The following is a 21,325-nucleotide window of genomic DNA, read 5'->3' as shown; positions in this document are numbered from 1 at the left end:
GGCCCTTAGTTCTTCATTATAAAATGGTAATAATAATAGAACCTAATTCCTAGGATTGTTGTGAGAATCAAATGAGATACTATTTATAAAGAATATAGCACAGTGCCTGGCCCATAGTAGGTGTTTAAGAATTCCTTCCTTCCTTCCTTCCTTCCTTCCTTCCTTCCTTCCTTCCTTCCTTCCTTCCTTCCTTCCTTCCTTCCTTCCTTCCTTCCTTCCTTCCTTCTTTCCTTCCTACCTTCCCTTCCATTGATGTATGTTATTTCAGTGTTTTACTTTAGGATTTATAGGATTTTTGTTGTAGTATTTATAAAATGTTGTCATATTTTTGCTGAGTCCTTTTGCTTCTAGTTAAAGTATATAAAATAAATTTCAATCTTTAAAGTACTATGTAAATGTTATTTTTCAAGAGTATAAAGCAGAGAAACTTGGTAAATGTGATTAGGCTACAATAGATAACCAATGAAGAACTGACTTAACACAAACAAAAGAAAAAAAATGCTATGCTAATCCCATGGACATGAAAGATACGATTTATAAATACTTTCTTGGAAAATCTTCATTTAAACAAAAAATTGGAAATAACTATTATACATTGACTCATAATAGTGGTCTATTACTGCTCTGAACTATGCAACTAGACTACAAGTATAGAAGTACTTCATGAAAGAGCATAAAAAAGATGAACCAGACACTGTCATAAATGAACCTCAACAACAACAATAACAATAACAACAACAAATACAACATTCAAAGGTAAGTCAGTATCAAAGGTACTGTCACTGACCTATTCCCAAAAAGAATAGTCAGTCAAGAAAAATGGATGTTAGAAGAACCAGACAGCTATGTACACATCATAGCACAACCAGGAGGAGAATTATATGCAAAAACAATCATTGAAATGACCCTCCTAAAACTTTCCAAAGAGAAAACAGCATATAGCTTAGTGCTAGAAAATGCTACAACTGACTTTGAAGAAATTGAAAATGCTAAACTATATGCTATATTAAAAGGAAATGGATGGAATCCATACAAAGTAATACAAGCAATAACATGCACATTAAACAAACAAATGGGAAAAAGAAAAACAATGCTACTTCATGGACCAAGAAGTACTGGCAAATCTTTAATCACACAGAAAATATTCCAGTTACTTGATAATGTTTGTTGCTACAATCCAGTTAATTTAAATTTCCCATTCAATGACTGTACAAATAAAAATATAATATAGGTAGAAGAAGCAAGCTCACTTAGTCAATGAGTAAATCAATTCAAACAATTAATGGACAATCCGTCAGAAATTGAGCAAAAAGGAAAAGGAAACAAAATAATTGAACCAACTCCATTAATAATGACAACTAAAGAAGATATCAAAAAGTTAGAATTGACTATGAACTAAGACTTGAACAGATATAACCAATTAAAGATAGATATATTAATTTATATATGACAAAACCACTGAGTGGAGATTTTGGTCTGATTGATAATGATGAAATACCAAATATATTCAAATTCATGAAAAAACATAATCTTGAATGAACCATGAAAAACTACACAGAGACATGGGGAGGAGTGTCAGAATGGGAAGAAAACTGGGCGGACTCAAAAATCCCTAAAAAAGAACCAAAAACTTCTCCACATGCACCATTTCAAGAGTGGCAACCAGGAAATTGGGAATGTCATATACAAGACCTTAAAATAGGAGACTTTAAAACCAACGTGACAGTTATGAACATCGACTGGAGCAATTTCTTGGACAAAGACTTTGGTGCCAAACCTTAAGAGACCCAGGAATGGTAAGTAACAAAATTAGTCTACTAACATATAAGCAAAAAGTAACCAAACTATTTTTACAGGCTTGGTGCCTCCTGGATATAACTGCCTTGGACCTGGAAAGACACTGGAAGGCAAAGAATCAGCCAACCCAGCTGACCAAGCAGCAAAAGAACATGATGAAAGTTACTCACAACTGACTGAACAAGGTATAAATCTTGGGGGGGGGGGGCTGAGCCAAGATGGCGGAGTGAAAGCAGTGACTTGCTTGAGCTCTCCCCCAAACCCCTCCAAATACTCATAAAAAATGGCTCTAAACAAATTCTGAAGCAGCAGAACCCACAAAAAGACAGAGTGAAACAAATTTCCAGCCCAAGACAACCTGGATGATTGATCAGAAAGGTATATCGTGCGGGGCTGGGAGCGCAGCACCATGTGGCATGGGAGTGCGGGCCGCAGCGAATGTGGAGCAGGCCTCAGAGGACTGAATCTCAGGCAGCTGTGGAGGTTTCCAGGCTCCTCAATCCACCAATGCCAAAGACAAATTAGAAGGTCAGTGGGAAAAGTCTGTTTCTGTCGGTGGTGAGAGAGGAAGGCAGGGTTTCAGCTCCATTCCCCAAGATCATGGTGCTGGGGGAGCAGCTGCTTCCCAAGCTTCGGCCCACAGACTGAGGGGGAATCTCATGGCTGATCAGAGAGGGACTGCAGGGATCTCTTTGCCAGTGCTGAGGGAGGAATCTCTTGCTTTGCCCATGTTTGGATCTGGGTCACAGTTCTGGGGGGCGGTGCTGGGGTGAGGAAGAGCGCTGGCATGGTGGAGCTTGTAGTGGCTGTGGAGAGGAACCCTTCCTCACAGTTACAGGACAGAAAGGAATACTTGTGGTCACAGGCCAGGAAAGGAGTAAACACCTTGCCCCTTATCATACCACCTTGGAAGAACTGAAAATTTACAGGTCCCTACAAGTATCTCTGAAAACAGCTGTACAAGCCCCTGAAGCTTGGCACAGTACATTCTCCACATTGGAAGCAGATTCGTACCTTAACAAAGAGTTTAAAACTCAAGTAATTGGCCGGGATCATGAGCAAGCAGCGCAAAAAGAGTCAGACTGTATTACCTTACTCTGGTGAAAAAGAAGACCAAAATATACAACCAGAAGAAGACAACAAAGTCAAAGCCCCTATATCCAAAGCCTCCAAGAAAAATATGAATTGGTCCCAGGCCTTGGAAGAGCTCAAAAACGATTTTGAGAAGCAAGTAAGGGAAGTAGAGGAAAAACTGAGAGTGATGCTAAAGGAGACCCAAAAAAATACTGAAGAAAATAACACCTTAAAAAATAGCCTAACCCAAATGGCAAAAGAGGTCCAAAAAGCCAATGAGGAGAAATGCCCTAAAAAGCAAAATTGGCCAGATGGAAAAGGAAGTCCAAAAGCTTACTGAAGAAAATACTTCCTTAAAAATTGAAATAGAGCAATTGGAAGATAGTGACTTTATGAGAAATCATGACACAGTAGAACAAATCCAAAAGAATGAAAAATTAGAAAACAATGTGAAATATCTCACTGGAAAAACAACTGACCTGGAAAATAGATCCAGGAGAGAGAATTTAAAAATTATTGGACTATCTGAAAGCCATGATCAAAAAAAGAGCCTAGACATCATCTTTCAAGAAATTATCAAGGAAAACTGCCCTGATATATTAGAACCAGAGGCAAAATAGAAATTGAAAGAATCCACAGATCTCCTCCTGAAAGAGATCCCCAAAGGAAAACTCCTAGGAATATTGTAGCCAAATTCCAGAGTTCCCAGGTCAAGGAGAAAATATTACAAGCTGCCAAAGAAAAATTCAACTATGGTGGAAACACAATCAGGATAACACAAGATTTAGCAGCTTCTACATTAAAGGACCACAGGGCATGGAATATAATATTCCGGAGGGCAAAGGAGATAGGATTACAACCAAGAATCACCTACCCAGCAAAACTGAGTATAATCCTTCAGGGGAAAAAATGGTCATTCAGTGAAATAGAGGACTTTCAAGCATTCCTGATGAAAAGACCAGAGCTGAATAGAAAATTTGACTTTCAAATACAGGACTCAAGTGGAACATGAAGAGGTAAACAGGAAAGAGAAATCATAAGAGACTTATTAAGATTGAACTGTTTACATTCCTGCATGGAAAGATGATATTTATAACTTATGAGACCTTTGTCAGTATCAGGGTAGTTGGAGGAAAAAATTTTATGTATTTATATGTAGATAGATAGATAGAGGGCACAGGGTGAGTTGAAGATTAAGGGGTCATATCTGGAGAATAAAATTAAGGGATGAGAGAGGATTATACTCGAAGAAGAAGAAAGGGAGAGGTAGAATGGGGTAAATTATCTCACAAAAAAAAACAGAAAAGAAAAGTCTGTTACAGTGGAAGGGGAATCGGGGGAAGGTGAGAAGAATGAGTGAATCTTATTCTCATAGATTTGGCTTAAGGAGGGAATAACATACATTCAATTGGTATGGAAATCTGTCTTACCCTACAGGAAAATAGGGGGAAAGGGGACAAGAGAGCAGGGGATGATAAAGGAGGGCAGATTGGGAAAGGGGTTAATCAGAGGTAAATATTTCTGAGGAGGGACAGGGTCAAAAGAAAGAATAGAATAAATGGGAGGGCAGGATATGATTAAGGAAAATAGAGTTAGTTTTTCACAACATGTCTACTATGGACATGTTTTGCATAACTGCACATGTACAACTTATATTGAGTTGCCTGCCTTTTCAATGAGGGTGGGTGGGGAGGAAGGAAGAGAGAAAACTTGAAACCTAAAGTTTTAAAAACATGTTGAAAAAAATGTTTTCACATACTACTGTGAAATAATATAGGAAATGGGGTGCAGAAGTCTATCCTGCCCTACAGGAAAATAGAAGGGGAAGGGGATAAGAGAAGGGGAGAGAGATAGAAGAGAGGACAGAGTAGGGGAAGGGATAGTCAGAATGCATGACATCTTGGGGTGGGGGGAAGGGGAAGATGGGGTAAAAATATAGAACTCAAAAACTTGTGGAAGTGAATGTTGAAAACTAAAAATAAATAAATTTATATTTTTTAAAAAAAATGTATAAATCTTTGTATATTTCATAATCCAGCAAATGATAAATTCATTGAATACACTAACTCTGCAACTGATTGAGATGGCAAAGCAGCTAACTTTATTTCTAAAGAAAAAAAATTTACCACCAGAAGCACCAAGATCACCTAAGTTTAAAAAAGAAACAAGCAAAACACACACACACACACACACACACACACACACACACACACAAACACACACACAGACTTATTACAGACACTGAAAAACTAGAGAAAAAAATTAAAAAAAACATCACCTGGTGGAAAAGTTTAACAACCACCAAGACATACATTCATCAATGAAACAAGAAAAAGATCACAAAGACTAAAACAAAACTAAATTAACCAACAAGAAGAACAAGAAGAAATATCAAAGACTGATGTGGCTGAAAATACAGCAAATATAAACTGAAACAAACTCTGGGACTCCAGGTTGAGGGGGTATGAGTATAAGTACTGGTGATTTTATTAACATGACTGAATAAAAATTTGAAGGAAATGATGTTAGCATTACTTGTCATACTAGTAGACAGATTCATCTTAACATGCCTGAAAATGAATTCTATAGTTAGCAAAGAGTAGTTAGTACATTTGATAAAAAGTAGTCTGGGAGGAATGACAATAGTCATGGACAAATACCAATACCATGGTCTATAATTAATTGTAACTCATGGGGTGTATGGATGAATCCTGCAGATTTTTAACATTTAACCACAGTATGCAGTAATGTTAATCTTATGTCACTAGAACAAGAATTATGTAACCTAGCTATTAACAGTAACAGAAACAAGACCTGAAGGTGCAAAGGTAAAGCAATATAACAATGACTTAACAGCAACAAAGTAAGTAGCAGAAGATACTGACAACATAATGCCATTGGCTTCATATGGGAGTTTACCAAGAACACTAGGATACATACCATGGGAAACTAACCAACTCAAACAGTCGGGATACTACACTAATTTTTAAAATACATTTAACAAAGGAAATGCAACCAACAGTTGTAACTGAACACTAACATTTTCAATCTGGAACTATTGAAAATTCTGTACCAATTGAAATGATGAGAACAGGAGATCACTTTCCCACATGAACTTATCACTTTAAAACTAAACCAACCAGATTAACAGCCATATGGCAAGACAATAGAAAACTAGGAAAAGCACCAGTAATGAAGGCAGACTGGACAGAAGGACAAAATGCAACAAAAGACCAAAGACTGGGATAGAGACCAGGTAGTACAGGCACTGAACAATACTCAGAAGCAATTAAGACAAGTTGCTCTGGAATGGAATTTCCAGAATGGACATTTATCACAGGGAGAGAAGCATCAGCAGGAGTAGAAATAGGCTATGGGACAGTTAGTAGTAATAATGAACAAAGAATCATATATGATATAATCATAGTGCTAAAGAAGGAACAGAAAAAATGGCAAACTGATCATGAATGGTTACAAAGTCAAGATGTAGAAACTGATGACAACTAGAGACAAACTCAAATATTTAACACAGATGTTACCGCAGAACAAGTGCAGCCAGCAGACCAAATAAACAGGTACTCATCATGGACAGCAGTAGATGCTCCTGGACCAATGTACCCGTGGAGAGCTATCTGGGATAAAGAACCAGATACTATGCAAAAACCTCACCTTAGAACACTTGCTCCATTTGTATATGAAGGAAATCCACCTGGACAAACATTTGTAAAAACTAACTACTAACTGGACAGATGATTACACAGACACTGGCCTATCTCAAAGCAGAATAATTACATATGCTACATTTTTTTTTTCTGGAAAGGAAAATTAGTAATGAGAGGTAGACTAAGAACACCACAACAATGGAACATGCATACTTTCCATCAAGCAGATATAAGTAATACAAATTTCTGGAAATTTGTTCCAGATCAGAGTGGTAGAAAGAGAATTCCATTCATGGAAGGAAAAAAAAAGTTGCTCATATTATGTATTAATAAAATAATAAAACATATACTTTATATAATCTAAAACCTTTTAATGTTAAATAAAGATGGTTACTTAGTATGTAATATCATAATCTCAATAAAAATATTTAATCCAACAAAAGTCTCTGTCTATTGGAAACCAACTAACTATACCTGTGCTTTTAGTGGATGGTGGGTGGGAATACAACAGTAAGGCAATATACAGTATATAATAAAAAATGAATTCTGTCACTAAGCAACCAATTAGTCTAAAAACAAATGCAAGTCCATAATCACACCATCACAGAGGACCTGAATATCCAGCAGCCCTAAAAGGAGATTTGACTTCCTAAGATCTAGAGAAATAAAAGGAAAACTTGAGAGGCTATAGAAAGAGCTCTTATGTGGGAGAGAGTGACAACGCCTATGAGCACAATTAGATTAGATGAGGCAGTTCTACCAACGAGGAGAGAAAGATGACTAAGTAAGGGTAATGATAAAAAAAAACATGATGAGTAGCAGAACCCACAAAAAGATAGAGTGAAACAAATTTCAGCCCAAGACAACTTGGATGGTTGATGGGAAAGTTCTACTGGGCTGGGCTGGGAGAGGAGCACAGTTAAGCTTTTTTTTTTTTTGTGAATCCTGAGATTCTAGATCTACAGCTGGAAGGAACCTTAGAGGTCACTTAATCCACCTCCTCCCTTTCATTTTGTAGATAAGGGAAGTGAGGTCCAAAGATATTTAGCAGCCTGCTTAAAGTCACTGAAATATCAATTGGCATAGTCAGTCCTTGGATCCACATCCTCTATTACAAAAGTGGGAGTTCTTCACACTGCCTTCTAGAGATTGAGGGACTTTCCCTGCATCACATAGATGACAACCCAGCAGAACATGACTAGAAGTTTAATGCTTTTTCCACCAAACCTGCTAGGACTTTCTTTAATTTGCACAAAAGCTGTTTTTGTATTTGGTTCTCTGGTTGTAGCCATGATGATGTCTATGTCTGAGACTACTAATCTTAGTTGATGGTCCATGGAGAAGAATGACAGTCTGTTAGCTCTTTTGTCCCTTATGCAGCTAGAGAGCCCTTTTGAGGAGATTCTAGTAGGAGGAAACTGCATCTTCCTTTCATAAACAGTCTTAAGAAACCTGAAAACAATTAATGATTTTTTAAAAAGAGTTCAATGTCTGCTACTCAACCGTGTATCAAAGAATACGTGTTGAGTTTTATTTATTAATTTTTTTTTTAGAAAAAGAACAAGAGAAAACATGAAGCTTTGCCAGCAGAGTGATTAGCTGAAGCATGTTCAGGCCTTAAAATGGCCAGTAATATGTTAGTGCTTTTTTTTTTTTTAGGCTTTCTTCCACATGGCAATCTAAAGGTCACAGGATGTGGAACAATGTGAGCTTGCAAGGAACTGAAGCCAGGGTCTCTGTGACCCAGGTTGTGCTGAGGAAAGCAGAGGAAATGCTATCTTTTATCTTCATCTTTCCAATAGCCTACACTTGCTAAGTTTCACTGACAAGTTGGTAATCCAGGGGTCTGGTCCAAAATGGTAATGAGGCACACGTGTTTTGCTACTGAAGTGTATTAAAGAACAGAACAGGCGAGGAATTGGTATTCCTATGGTCTTCTTAACCCTCAAAAGGGCCCGCAGGAACTTAACCCCCAAGTTCATTTTTTCCCAGCAAAAATAAACTACTGGCTGCACAAGCATCCTGACAGACACCTCTGCCCCCTACTGTTCATGCCTTATAACTGTAAGGAAACAATGACATTTTGAACACTATGCAGTGTTAATTCCTGTTTATGTAGAGAAACACGAGATTACTTTCAATTTATGATTTTAAATGTTTATTAATGTGATAAATATATAAATATGATGAATATATGAAATTATAAATATATAAATTATATAAATATATAAATATAAATTGTTGAAAAAGCACTGGCTTAGGATCAAATACCTAGGCTCAAAGTGCAGCTCTGCCCCTTACTGATTGTATAACCATGGGCAAGCCATTTAACTCCTCTGAGTCTCAGTTTCCTCAACCACAAAATGAAGAAAATTATACTTACACTATCTAATTCACAGGGCTGTTTTGAGGAAAGCTCACTTGCTGAGAAGTAACATGGAATAGTAAATGGTATGGAGTTGTCAGGAGAGCTTGGGTCCTGGCCTCAAGGAATTTACCTTACACTGTGGGAACAGAATACAATTAAGAAAGTGAGTGTAAAATCACTTACCCAAGGTCATTCTGGTAATTAGTACCTGACTTGGGATTTGAACTTGCCTCTCCTGTCTTCAGTGGCAGCTCTCTTTTCATGTCATCATGTTATCTCTTCACACTAACCGGTTCTAGCATGAGGAAGGAAGGAAAAAAGGAAGAAAGGAAGGAAAAAAGAAAGGAAGGAAAATAAGCATTTATTAAACTCAAGCTATGTGCCAGACACTGTGCTAAATACTTTAAAATATTATCTCATTTGATCCTCACAACCCAAGGAAGTAGGTGCTATGATTATCCCATTTTAACAGTTGAGGAAATTGAGGCAGACGTAAATTAAGTGATTGGTCCGGGGTCACATGGTCAGAGGCCATATTAGAACTTAGGTCTTCCTGCCTCCAGCTCAGTACTCTATTTACTTCTGCCACCAAGCTGGCGTTTGTGAGTGGGAATAAAGGGATGGAGCATGACAACTTGGCCCAGGGAGGATTAAACAGATTTAAATTCAGTTCAATATTATGTAGCTGTCATCAGATATTATTAAAGATAAAATAAAGATGTGTTGCTGTTAATATTAAAATTTATTTTATGCATTTGCCAAATTCGGCTTTACTCACGTAATCACCTTTAACATCTGCATTTTGCTTTATAGCTGGTAAGTGATTTTCCTTGTTTTGAAAGTGTTGCAATGCAAGTTTCAATTTGCCTAAGACGCTGACAGATCCACGATTTTCACTCATTCAGTTCAGACATTTCCTCACAGCAAGTTTTGAAATGGGGAAGTATTCAGATCTACATTTCAACATGAGATTTATTTAGATTCAGTAAATGGGCACGGAAGCCAAATCCTACTCTCTGTTATGTACTTACTGTTCCCATTGATTTCAGTGGCATTGCATGTGAATATCTGAAGGGGAAATATGGCTGATGTGATAAATATAATCTTCCCTTAGCTATAGCCAAACCAAAATAGTTATGTCAAGAACATCTTAGTTAAGAAGGGGGAAAAAAAAGGGAGGGGGTAGGGGAGGGAAAGAAAGTGAGGGAAAATCCTTATTAAAGTTAATCTACCTTTGTGGATGCCCTGATTTCAGGGGCAGGGGGATCTATGTTCATTTAGCACACTCTAGTTGAACATTAATATTTTAATAACATCTGAGGTTTCTGAGATTAGGCCTGTTAAATATTGAAACTCATTCCAGGTTCTGTTATATCATATTCTGCAATCTAGTTTGAAAAGCCAGGATGATTGTTTAAAAAATAATAAATGAGTTCATAAATATAACATATGATTCACAATACATCAGACAGGTGCTCATATTGGAAGAGGAACCATAGCATCTTCTATTATAAATATTTATTCTTTTTCATGTAACCCTTGTCTTGTATTTAATCACGTAGCTTCTCCTACAGCATGCCTGGGCACTATCTGAAGTTCCCGGTATCTTCTCTGGGGGGAAAAATAAAAGAGTAAAAACATCATAATAATATCAATAATAATTATTATAAATATTAAAAATGAAATAATGAAAAAAATAAAGAATGCACTAGAGCTAAATCTAAGTCAGGAGGAATTGTGAACTTCTACATTGGCTGCTGCACCCATCCATCTCTGCCTCTTTTTCTATTCCTCCCTCTCTGTGTCCCACCCTTCTGTCTGACTCACTTTCTCTCAGCCCTCACAAAGCGAAATGATCTCCCTTCTCTCCTCTGCCTAGCTTCCTTCAGATCTCGGCTCAAATCCCACCTTCTGTAGGAGGCTTTTCTTGCTCAGTCCAGATCCTAATGTTTTCCTTTCTGGGATTTTCATTCATCTACTCTTCATGTATCTTATACATACCTAATTATTTATGTGTTGTCTAGCATATTAGAGTGTATGCTGCTTGAAACAGGGACTGTTTAGATGATTCCTTTTTAGTGCTTGTCACAGTCCTTGAAACATAGCAAACACAATAAATGCTGTTTGATAACAGACATAATAGATTGGACTGTACTAATGATGAATGATATTATTATTCCAATTCCCCATCATATATACAATCTCATTGATAATAACAGCAGCTATCATTTCTTTAGCACATTCAAATTTACACACATTTTACAGCTATTTTATACTCGTAGCAACCCTGAGAGGTTGGCGATCTTGTCATACCCATTTTAGAGATAAGAAAACTGAGGCATACAGAGGTTAAATATCTTGTCCAGAGTCATATAGCTAATAAGTATCTCAAGTTATATTTGATCTCAGATCTTCCTGACACCAAGTCCAACACTTTATCTACTTTGCCATCTAACCAGCAGTGGGGAATCTCTCACCTTGACCGTAGAAGACCCACCTCTGCCTGCTCATCCTATAAGGCTCTTCTCTATGTCTTCTCCTATAGTCTTCATTTTGATGTAGGGAAGGGGGAACAGGCATATGGAATGCCTTCTTAATATTATTTCAATATTTTGTAGATAATTACAAAACTAGTACACACACAGTATGTCAGTTATCTATTTCTCTCACTTTGAGATCAGCCCAAATATTTTCCTCCAACTATGCATTTCTTTGATGACATCTTTTCCACTCTTTCTCTTGCATTATTCCTCATTTGCACTATGATGCAGCTAGCTCGTGCCCGCTAACCTCCATTAATCTTTGTACACTTTCACTTCAGTTCCTCAGAGGCATCATCATCATCATTGTGATCACCATCACCATCATTTTCTCTTAAAGTATAACTAAGAATGAGGTCATTATCTGACTAATCAGGCAGAAAAAAAAGACTTTTAATTCAATTATTTTTTGAAAGTAAATGCTGGCATCTAGATATTTACTTCTATTTTTTCACTTTATTTTTCAAATTTGTATTCCTTCCAGTGCAAAGAAACTGTTATTTGTCTGAATCCTAAGTCATAGCAGCCTAAATAACAGCAATATTTTGTAATGGAAAGTGTGCTAGATTTGGAGTCTTAAGAACTGGGTTTGATCTTCCTTCTACCATCCATTATTTGTGTAATCCTAGGCACATAGTAATTACACTTAGTAAGGCATTAAAATTTCTGAGTATTAGGTCCTCCATCAGTAATATAGAGATAGTAATAAATAAATGGGAATAGCTAGGTGGTGTAACAGATAGAGTGCTAGGTCTGGTGTCAAGAAGACCTTAGTTCAAATCCTCAGAAACTTACAAGCTGTGTCTCCCTAGACAGGCCACTTTACCCTCTTTGCATCAGTGTTCTTATATGTAAAATGATCTGGAAATGCCAAACCACTCTAGTATCACTGCCAAGAAAACCCCAAATAGGGTCATGAAGGATTGGACACAACTGAAACGACAGAACAACAATAAATAAATAAGTAATAATAATTTTAAAAACTACTGAATTTCTTACTACCTGTGAAGCATTGTCAGTCATTTCTTAAAAAAAAAAATTCAGGCTATTCACTGGAACATCAAATACTGAAGCTGAAGCTTAAATATTCTGGCCACATAATGAGAAGATGGGACTCATTGGAAAAGGCTCTGATATTAAGAAAGATTGAAGGCAAGAGGAACAGGCGATGGCAGAGAATGAGATGGATAGTGTCTTGGAAACAATGAACATGAACTTGGACATACCTCGAGAGATAGTAGAAGATGAAAGGGCCTGACGAGCTGTGATCCACAGGGTCATGAAGACTTGAATGTGACTGAACGATAAAGGAACCACTGGGCTAAGGATGTTACAAAAGGTAAGCTAGGTTTTGCTCTGAGGTAATTCACATTCCAATGTCGAGGGAGACATATTTTCAGAAGGAAAATGTCCATGGTTCTTAGGTTACAATAGCAAAAGCAATGGTAATGCATGTTATTTGGTGTCATTTTCATTTTTTTTTAAAAAATCTTGTCTGTTACTACTCGGGGGAGGGAGGGTGAGACTACAACACCCACAGACACAGTTGTCTGATCTGGTCCAATATGCACAAAGATTGCTGTCCTGGGAGTTAGATTCTTGTTCTGGGGGCTACGCAGAATTCACAAAGTTCTAGAGTATATCTGCCCATTTGCAGCAATTGATACTGGCAGTAGTTGGGATGGTCTGTTTGCCATAAGGGTTGTGCCCATGGACCGTTATGCACCAAGGCTGGTGGCCCAAGGGAGAAGATTGCTTCTCTTCTCAGAGATTTTGGCACAGGGACCTGAACTTTCTTCACTGGAATTTGAGGGGATGTGATAGCTAAAGTAATTGTGGTTGTTTGAACCTCCTGCAACATGTTTAGTCTCTTTCGGTATCTTGTCACTTTTACTAGACTGGTTTGCCTCACTCATTGGTGGTAGTTGGTGGTTGTGGGGATGGTAGGCTTTTTCTCCACAAGGATGTTCCCCACGATGATGGCTGCTAGGGACTGGACCATCTCCATATGAAGCATGAGAACAGGTGGGCTGGGATTGTTTAACCTGGTACCCTGTCTCTCTGTCAAAGTCCTATTGCTGCATTATGTGCAGTATTTACCCCACAGAGTTGCTGTTAGGATCAAAAGTGATCATGTATGTCAAAGAACTGTACAAACTACAAAGGATTATTTTAATGCAAGTTATTATTGTCATTTCCTAACCTGATTATTTTCTGTTTCTTACCTGGTTATGGTAATTATCTTTGGTGGGTATAATTTTGTTGTTTGTTGTTAAGTTGTGACCCCATTTGGGGTTTCTTGGCAAAGATATTGGAGCAGTTTATCATTTCCTTCTCCATTTCATTTTACAGATGAGGCAACTGAGGCAAACAGGGCTAAGTGACTTGCCCAGAGTCCCACAGCTAGGAAGTGTCTGAGGCCAGATTTTAACTAAGGAAGATAAGTCACTCTGTCCATTGTGTCACCTGGCTGCCGTGGGCATATTTTATTCCCACCACAATTCATGGACAGTTCTGCTCCACTGCCCCATGTGTCCAACCACATATGAATGAAGTGCTGGAATAGTGGGGAACTGAACACCTTTGCCAGACTGATCAAAGAATGACAGAGGTGCTTAGTCCCCAGGCCATTTTCTTTTACATCCTTTCCATTATCTCATTGCCTGAGTAAAACTAGCATGAAAGAACCAGGTCCAGCCTGGGGCTGAAGGAGAAAGAGAGAGTTACTTAAGGCAGTCTGATGTGTCTTCCAGCCACATTTAACCCTGAAAGAGCCACTTTTACCATTAATCATCACTATCTCCTAGACTGTATGTACTCTAAGCAGGGCTATTGTAAGTCTCAAAGGAGATGATGGATATAAAGCAGTGTGCAAACCCCAAGGTACCATATAAATGACAGGTTATCATCATCATCATCACCAATTATCAGACAATCACCAGGCTTCATGGAAGAAAAACACTTGAGCTTGTCCTTGAATAAGGAGCGTTTTACCAAGGAGAGAAGGGGAGAGAAGACATTCTAGGTTTGGGGGATAGCCTGCACTAATGCACAGAGATTGCAGAGTGAAGGATGTGGTTGAGCAATTCAGTTTTTAATATGGTTTAACCTTTTTCCCCCCAGTGCTTCTTTGAGATTCTGATTCAGGTTTTCATCTAGTATTATAGAACTAGTAATGCTAACAACAACAGTAACAATAGCTAGCAATAAAATAGCATTTGAAGGTTTGCAAAGTGCTTTCTAAATATTATGTATGTATTTATGTGTGCTATGACATATATATGTATGTATGTACTTATGTATCTCATAGTAACTCTAGGAGGAGGTCCTTTATTACCCCATTTTATTGATTAGAAAACTGAGGTTAATAGAGATTAAATGACCCAAGATCACGGAAGTCTCTTGGCCTAGGTTTGGACTCAAATCTTCCTGACTTGAAGCAACTAGGAAGCACAGTGGATAGTGGTCAGCACCAGCAAAGAGATCCTGGCAATCCCCCTGTGATCAGCCACTGAATCCCCACACCATCTGTGGGTTGAGAGTTCTGCAAGTAACAGCTGTAGCTGTGTCCACCACCCTGGGGTTGTGCTAGGGCCAGGGCTGGACTATGCTCCTCTCTCATCCAGGTCCAACAGACCTTTTCCACTGACCTTCTAAATTGTCTTTGGTGTTTGTGGGTGGAGAAGTCTAGAAACCATTACAACTGCCCATGATTCAGTCTCTTGAGGCCTGTTCCAGGTTTACTCTGGCCTTATCTTTGCCTGTGCAGCCCACACTGAACTTTGCTTCTCTCCCAGCCCACCACAGCAGACTTTTCCCATCAACCATCCAGGTTGTCTTGGGCTGGAAATTTGTTTCACTCTGTCTTTTTGTGGGTTCTGCTGCTCTAGAATTTCTTTAGTCATTTTTACAGGTATTTAGAAGGATTTGGGAAAGAGCTCAAGCAAGTCACTGCTTTTCCTCTGCCATCTTGGCTCCACCCCACCTCCCCAATCATGTTTCTTTTAGTATTGCCCTTCCTTAGTCATCTTTCTCTCCTTGTTGGTACAACTGCCTCATCTAATCTAATTGGGCTCGTAGGTGCTGTCACTCCCTGACAAACGGGAGCTCTTCTTCTCTATAGCCCTTCAAGTTTTTTTTTTTTTTCCTCTAGCTCTTAGGGAGTCAAATGTCCTTTTAGGGCTACTAGATCTTCGGGTCCTCTGTTATGCTTTGATTATGGACTTGTATTTGTTCCTATTCCTTTTCCTGCTTTTAGAGCATCATGGTGAAGAGGAAAGAGCACTTAATTTAGGAATTACATAATTTTGGAATTGCATATACTTAGTACAATTTCCGGTTCTGACACTTAATACCAATTTGAACTTGTGCAAAATACTTGACCACTCAGCCTTAGTATTCTCATCTCTAAAATGGCCAATTTGTACTATAATGGGGGTTGTTAACTTTATCTATCTATCTATCTATCTATCTATCTATCTATCTATCTATCCATTTATTTCTCATCTGGTAAAATGGCAAAGCCAGGGGCATGCGGATAAATGTTTAACAACCAGCTCTCCAAAAAATATGCACAAAAAACTTTAAGTTTAATCTGCATTATTAACATTATCTTCATTACTTTCTTATTTCCAGACAATCAAGACAATAATAAATCAAGGTCTGAATTATAGCCTTTGCTAATTTCCAAAGTGTCAATGCTCACTGTCACTGGAAATTTAAGAATAATCCCTCAAGCTAGTTCAAGTCAATTCCAGCATACCCCTGGGCAAAGCTGATGGAGTCTTGAAAATAATATTTCTTTGTTTGTTTTATTTTTATTTTCTTTTTAGGCATTTGGGGTTAAGTGACTTGCCCAGGGTTACACAGCTAGTAAGTGTTAAGTGTTTGGTTTGAGGCCGGATTTGAACTCAGGTCCTCCTGACTTCAGGGCCGGCACTCTATCCACTGCGCCACCTAGCTGTCCCTATGTTTGTTTGTTTGTTTTTAAATAATTGAAGTTAATGTTAATTTTAGTTAGAGGTTAGTGAGCAGTAAGATGTATTTTTTCCCCATCAAAGTTAATGGAACCCCTAAATTTATCCATGAAAGGTAGGTTAAGAACCCCTGATCCAGAGGACCTTCAAGGGATCTTCTAACTTTAAATCTATCATCTCAGGTGATACATGGAGTTCAAGGCTTTTGAACAAATGCTGATCCTTCAGCTGCTATGGATAAGTGTTTCTTGTACAAGTATGCGTTCCCAGGCTCCTACAAAGAGATTTCTGAGTTTATACAAATGAGTGAACAAGGAAAGCAAGCAAAGGAAAATATGCATCTGGAGGTCTGATGGTTGTCTGTTCCAGAAATGTCTGGAGGGTCTATGCAAGCTTCTGTTTGTTCCTGAGTCAGGGAAATGAACACTTGGATGCAATGACTGCACTTACCTGAAAAAAAACAAGTATAGGAGACACAGTATTTCAAATAATCCAAAAGTCAATTTTTTACTGTCATAATATATGGCTTTGGAAAAAAATGACTCATAAAGGTTTGTGAGATTAATCTTATAGGAACAACACTTATTGAGAATGAATTAAATGAACAAATGAATGGATGAGTGAAAAATACATATGTTATATGTTATTTTTTTCCTGTTGTCAGGAACTGTGCTAAGTATTATAAATGAAATAGATTGTGCTTATAGACCAGGTGAGGGGTGTGGATTGCAAGCAAATAATTACAAATCCACATGTTAGCTTCCAAATTCGTTAGAAAACCCAAAATGATAACAATATCTAGACAGACATTCCTTTTTTTAAATTTTCTTGGAAATATATTTGACATTATATTATATATTCTAGTTTATAATGTAAATATAAAGATACATTTATCATGTCATTAGCCCCAGGCCTGACCTTTCCCACTCTCTGTTTTAGATATGTTGATAAGCAGTTTTCAAACAGAGGAGGAGGAGAAGGCAACTACCTGTGTAATCTACATACTAACCAATCAGATTTTGAATATACTAGGAGTATATTACATTTGTGAATGAAGCCAGCAGCTATTGGATTCCAGGATTTACTAATATTGCTTCTGAAATGGGGCAGTCTCCTTTCCCTCTTTTTTTTCTAAGTGTCCCAGAAAGAACTAGCGATTGATACTTAGTTGTTTTAAATCAGAAAAAAAAAAAGATTGAAACTAGAAAAAAATTGCAGCTTGCATGAAAAGCGTAGTGGTGTCCACCTACTTTCTTAGTGGGTACATGCACGAGGGCTTGGTTTCCACATAACACTTCCCCTGTGCTATTTTTGCAGGAGCAGTGTCAGCAACAACTTAAACCCACTAGATCTCAAACACCAAAGAAACTGCTTATCACTATTTAAAAAAATGAAAGGGGGAGAAGGAGAGGACAGCCTGTGTCTTCCAGACACTGCGCATTGAAAAGTACTGCATTTTTCTCTCTTTACTGGCATTTTCATTGCTAACGCTCACATTTTAACAGTGCGCTCCCTCTTTCCCTTCTCACATGCCAACTGTCGCACTTTTAGTTAGACAGTTCTATTTTTCTTATCTGTTTCTGGCTGACACGTATGTTATCTCTCCTTTTTACTTTGTTTGACAATATACTTTAATGCATTTGAACTCTAACATATGAGGTAAATTGAAGTTTGGGGTACCATAGAGTTAATTTAAAGAAGAGGGTGGTGTTAATATTTTATATATTTACATTTTTTAACATTAAAAAGCTATGTCTCTTCTACGTTTTTCTTTCTTTTTCTCCTCCATTTGCCCTTTCATTTTCTTTCCTCTCCTTTATTGCTTCTTTCCCCTTCCTTTTGGTATCTGTCTCTCCGTGTGTCTCTCTGTCTCTGAATCTGTCTTTTGATTCCTCTGTCTCTCACTCCCTCTGCCTGCCTCTTTCTGTCTCTGTGTTCTCTCTCTGTCTCTCTCTTTCTGTCTCTCTGTCTCTGCCTCTCTGTCTCTCCCTCTCTCTCCCTCATCCCCTTTCAATACTCCCCACATCCAGGTGGACACACCTTTTGCAAGAAAAGAACACTATGCTAAAACCAGATTTGGAGATTAGGGATCGGGGAAGATTCTCCCCTTCTCTTGTTCAAATGAATGGACTGAACTCTCCCTCTCCCCTCCCCTGAGAAGATTCAAAGGTAATGCCCTTATCCACTAGGGTACCTAACAAGGAGGAGAGAGTACTGACATGACTCAGAGCATCAGGAGAGGAAGCATCAGGCCTGGGAATTACAGGTAAATCCTGAGCAAGCTAAGCCGGGAGCTACAACTGAAAGGAGTAATAGCTGATATTAGCAGAAGCAGTTTTTAGTCTGAGATGCCCAGGCTGTCTGAGTTAAAGGCATCAGGATTGCCCCCCAACCCCCTGCACTGCTTCTATTTGCACAAAGAACTGAAACTCCTGGGCAGTGAGCTTTTTGGGGAAAGAGGCCTATTTCCTAAACTATGGGGTGGGAGGAGGAGGCGTGTGGGAAAACAGAGAAATGAAACTTTACCCATTCAGGAAATATAACTGTGATGTTTTTCCATTGTATTATTTTTCATTTGTGCTGATTAAATATTTTGTTCATAATATTATTCCTTCCCTATGTGTGTGAGATGCTAAGAACTGGAATGTCGAAGCATGAAGTAACTATGGAAGCTCTCAATTTTGCATTTTGAGAAGTGGAAAAGATAGGTAAATTACCATTAAAAGTCCCTATGATTTGAACCACTATTTGAGGACTCTTAGGTCATTGGACCCACGGCTTATATATTTATGCATGTAAACATACACATATGCATATATGTATGTACATATGTATCTGTCTCTGTATGTATAGGCATCATGGTCTAGTGCAGAGATTGTTAATGTGGGGTCTGTGAACTGATTTTTTAAAAATGTTTTGATAACTGTATTTCAATATAATTTGTTATGCATTTGTCATCCTCAGGAGTCCATAAGCTTCACCAGACTGTTAAAGACATTCACGACACCCTAAAAAAAGTTAAGAACACCTGATATAATGAGAAAAACATGAAACCTGGGGTCAAAACAAAGATATGCTGGATTCCTGTTTCTCATCTTGCTAGTCATATGACCTTCAGCAACTTACTTTACCACCCTGAGCTTCATTTTCTTCATTAACCTGCTGCAGAGACAACTACTAATAGATTTAGATAATACTGTCTATGTGATCTTGGGTAAATAATCTAAACAGTGCCTTAGTTTATTCATCTTCAAAATGAGGAGGTTGAGTTAGCTGATGTTTACTTCTGATTCTTAATCTGTGATTATCTAATCCAAGTGCCCAGGTTTCCTATAAAATGGAGATAATATTTATGCCTGTAGCATCTTCCTCACAAGGTTGTTGTAAGGTTGGAATGAAATAATGTATGTATGACAGCTTGTATAAATGCCAGCAATTTATTATTGTTATTGTTAGTAATGATGGTGATGATGGTGATGATGATGATGATGATGATGATGATGAAGACGATGATGATGATATGTTTATCCCCTGGACATTGACCTGTAACCATTTACTGTACAAACACGTCAGGTACCTGTTTTGTGTACTAGAAGAAAAAAACATGGACTACATTTACAAAAAGATATTTCCTTCTTGTATTTCAAAGCAGAAGCTTTGTTATTAGTGTAAACTACTGAGGCTCTTTCCACCACTAAATCTATGACTGTATGATTCATTGAATGATTCCCCAAACCAAGAAACCATTTCTTGATTTAAAAGGTACCTGCGTTTAGAAGCTGGAACAGGTGAGTGACAATGCCGCATTTGTCTTTAAAGCATCAAAGCATGTGCAGGCTAGCCATTGCCCTTGACATTCCCGACCTGTTCAAAAAGCTCCTTGGAGTCTGCCAATTAGACAAGAATCATTTTCTTTGCTGAAAATAAAGGTGCCTTGGTGGCGGTGTTTAGTCATTTCAGTTATGGCTGACTCTTCATGTTTGGGGTTTTCTTGGCAGAAATAGTGAAGTGGCTTGCCATTTCCTTCTCCAGCTGATTTTACAGATGAGGAAACTGAGGCAAGGATGGCTAAGTGACTTGTCTAAGGTAACACAGTTAGTAAGTGTCTGTTGCTGGATTTGAACTCCCAAAGACGAGTCTTCCTGATTCCAGGACCAACAATTCGTCCACTGCACCACCTCGCTGTCCCTATCACTCCTCCTTTCACTAACCTATCCCTAACCACCACCAGCACTGGGACAATATCATGGAAATGAGTGGATATGGAGTCAAAGAATTTGTGTTCAAATTTATGTAGGGTCAGCTAGGTGGTACAGTGGATAGAGCACCGGCCCTGAAGTCAGGAGAACTTGAGTTCAAATCTGGCCTCAGACCAAACACCATTTGACACTAATTGCTGTGTGACCTTGGGAAAGTCACTTAACCCCAACTGCTTAAAAAAAATATTGTATGTCCCACTTCAATGCTTCAGTTGGTCACATATAAAATGGTTTTGAATATATATATATATATATATATATATATATATATATATATGTGTGTGTGTGTGTGTGTGTGTGTGTGTGCGTGCATGTGTGTGTATGTGTGTATATCTGCATATATACACATACATATGCATATATAAATATACATACACATATATACCTGCACACATATATACATATATACACACGTGTATGCATATATACATGCATTCATCTATATATCTATATTTCAATTCTAAATCCAGTATCTTATCATCAAAACTTCCCCCAAGGAGGGCTATTCTCATTGTCTCTGTCTCTGTCTCTCTTTCTCTCCCCCTGCCTCACACACATGCAGATGTCTCTAGAGAGATAGATGGATAGATAAATATCTCTGTTGATCTCTACATGTATACATATCTATAGATCTCTCTGTATATATACA

The 21,325-nt window shown here is 38.0% G+C and overlaps 1 long non-coding RNA gene across 1 annotated transcript; it reads left to right on the top strand.

Moving 5' to 3' along the window:
• The first annotated feature begins 17,798 nt into the window (after positions 1-17,798).
• LOC110211201 (uncharacterized) lies at positions 17,799-20,371 on the top strand. Its single transcript, XR_002325300.2, has 3 exons — positions 17,799-18,683; positions 19,047-19,125; positions 19,382-20,371. It is a non-coding gene; the product is annotated as an uncharacterized LOC110211201 (long non-coding RNA).
• Positions 20,372-21,325: the final 954 nt, after the last annotated feature.

This window comes from Phascolarctos cinereus, unplaced genomic scaffold (genome assembly GCF_003287225.1).
Source record: "Phascolarctos cinereus isolate Bilbo 61053 unplaced genomic scaffold, phaCin_HiC Scaffold_1;HRSCAF=81, whole genome shotgun sequence".
Classification (NCBI taxonomy): Eukaryota; Metazoa; Chordata; class Mammalia; order Diprotodontia; family Phascolarctidae; genus Phascolarctos; species Phascolarctos cinereus.
The sequence above is the reverse complement of the archived record's forward strand: the minus strand, read 5'-3'. Positions and strand labels throughout refer to the sequence as shown.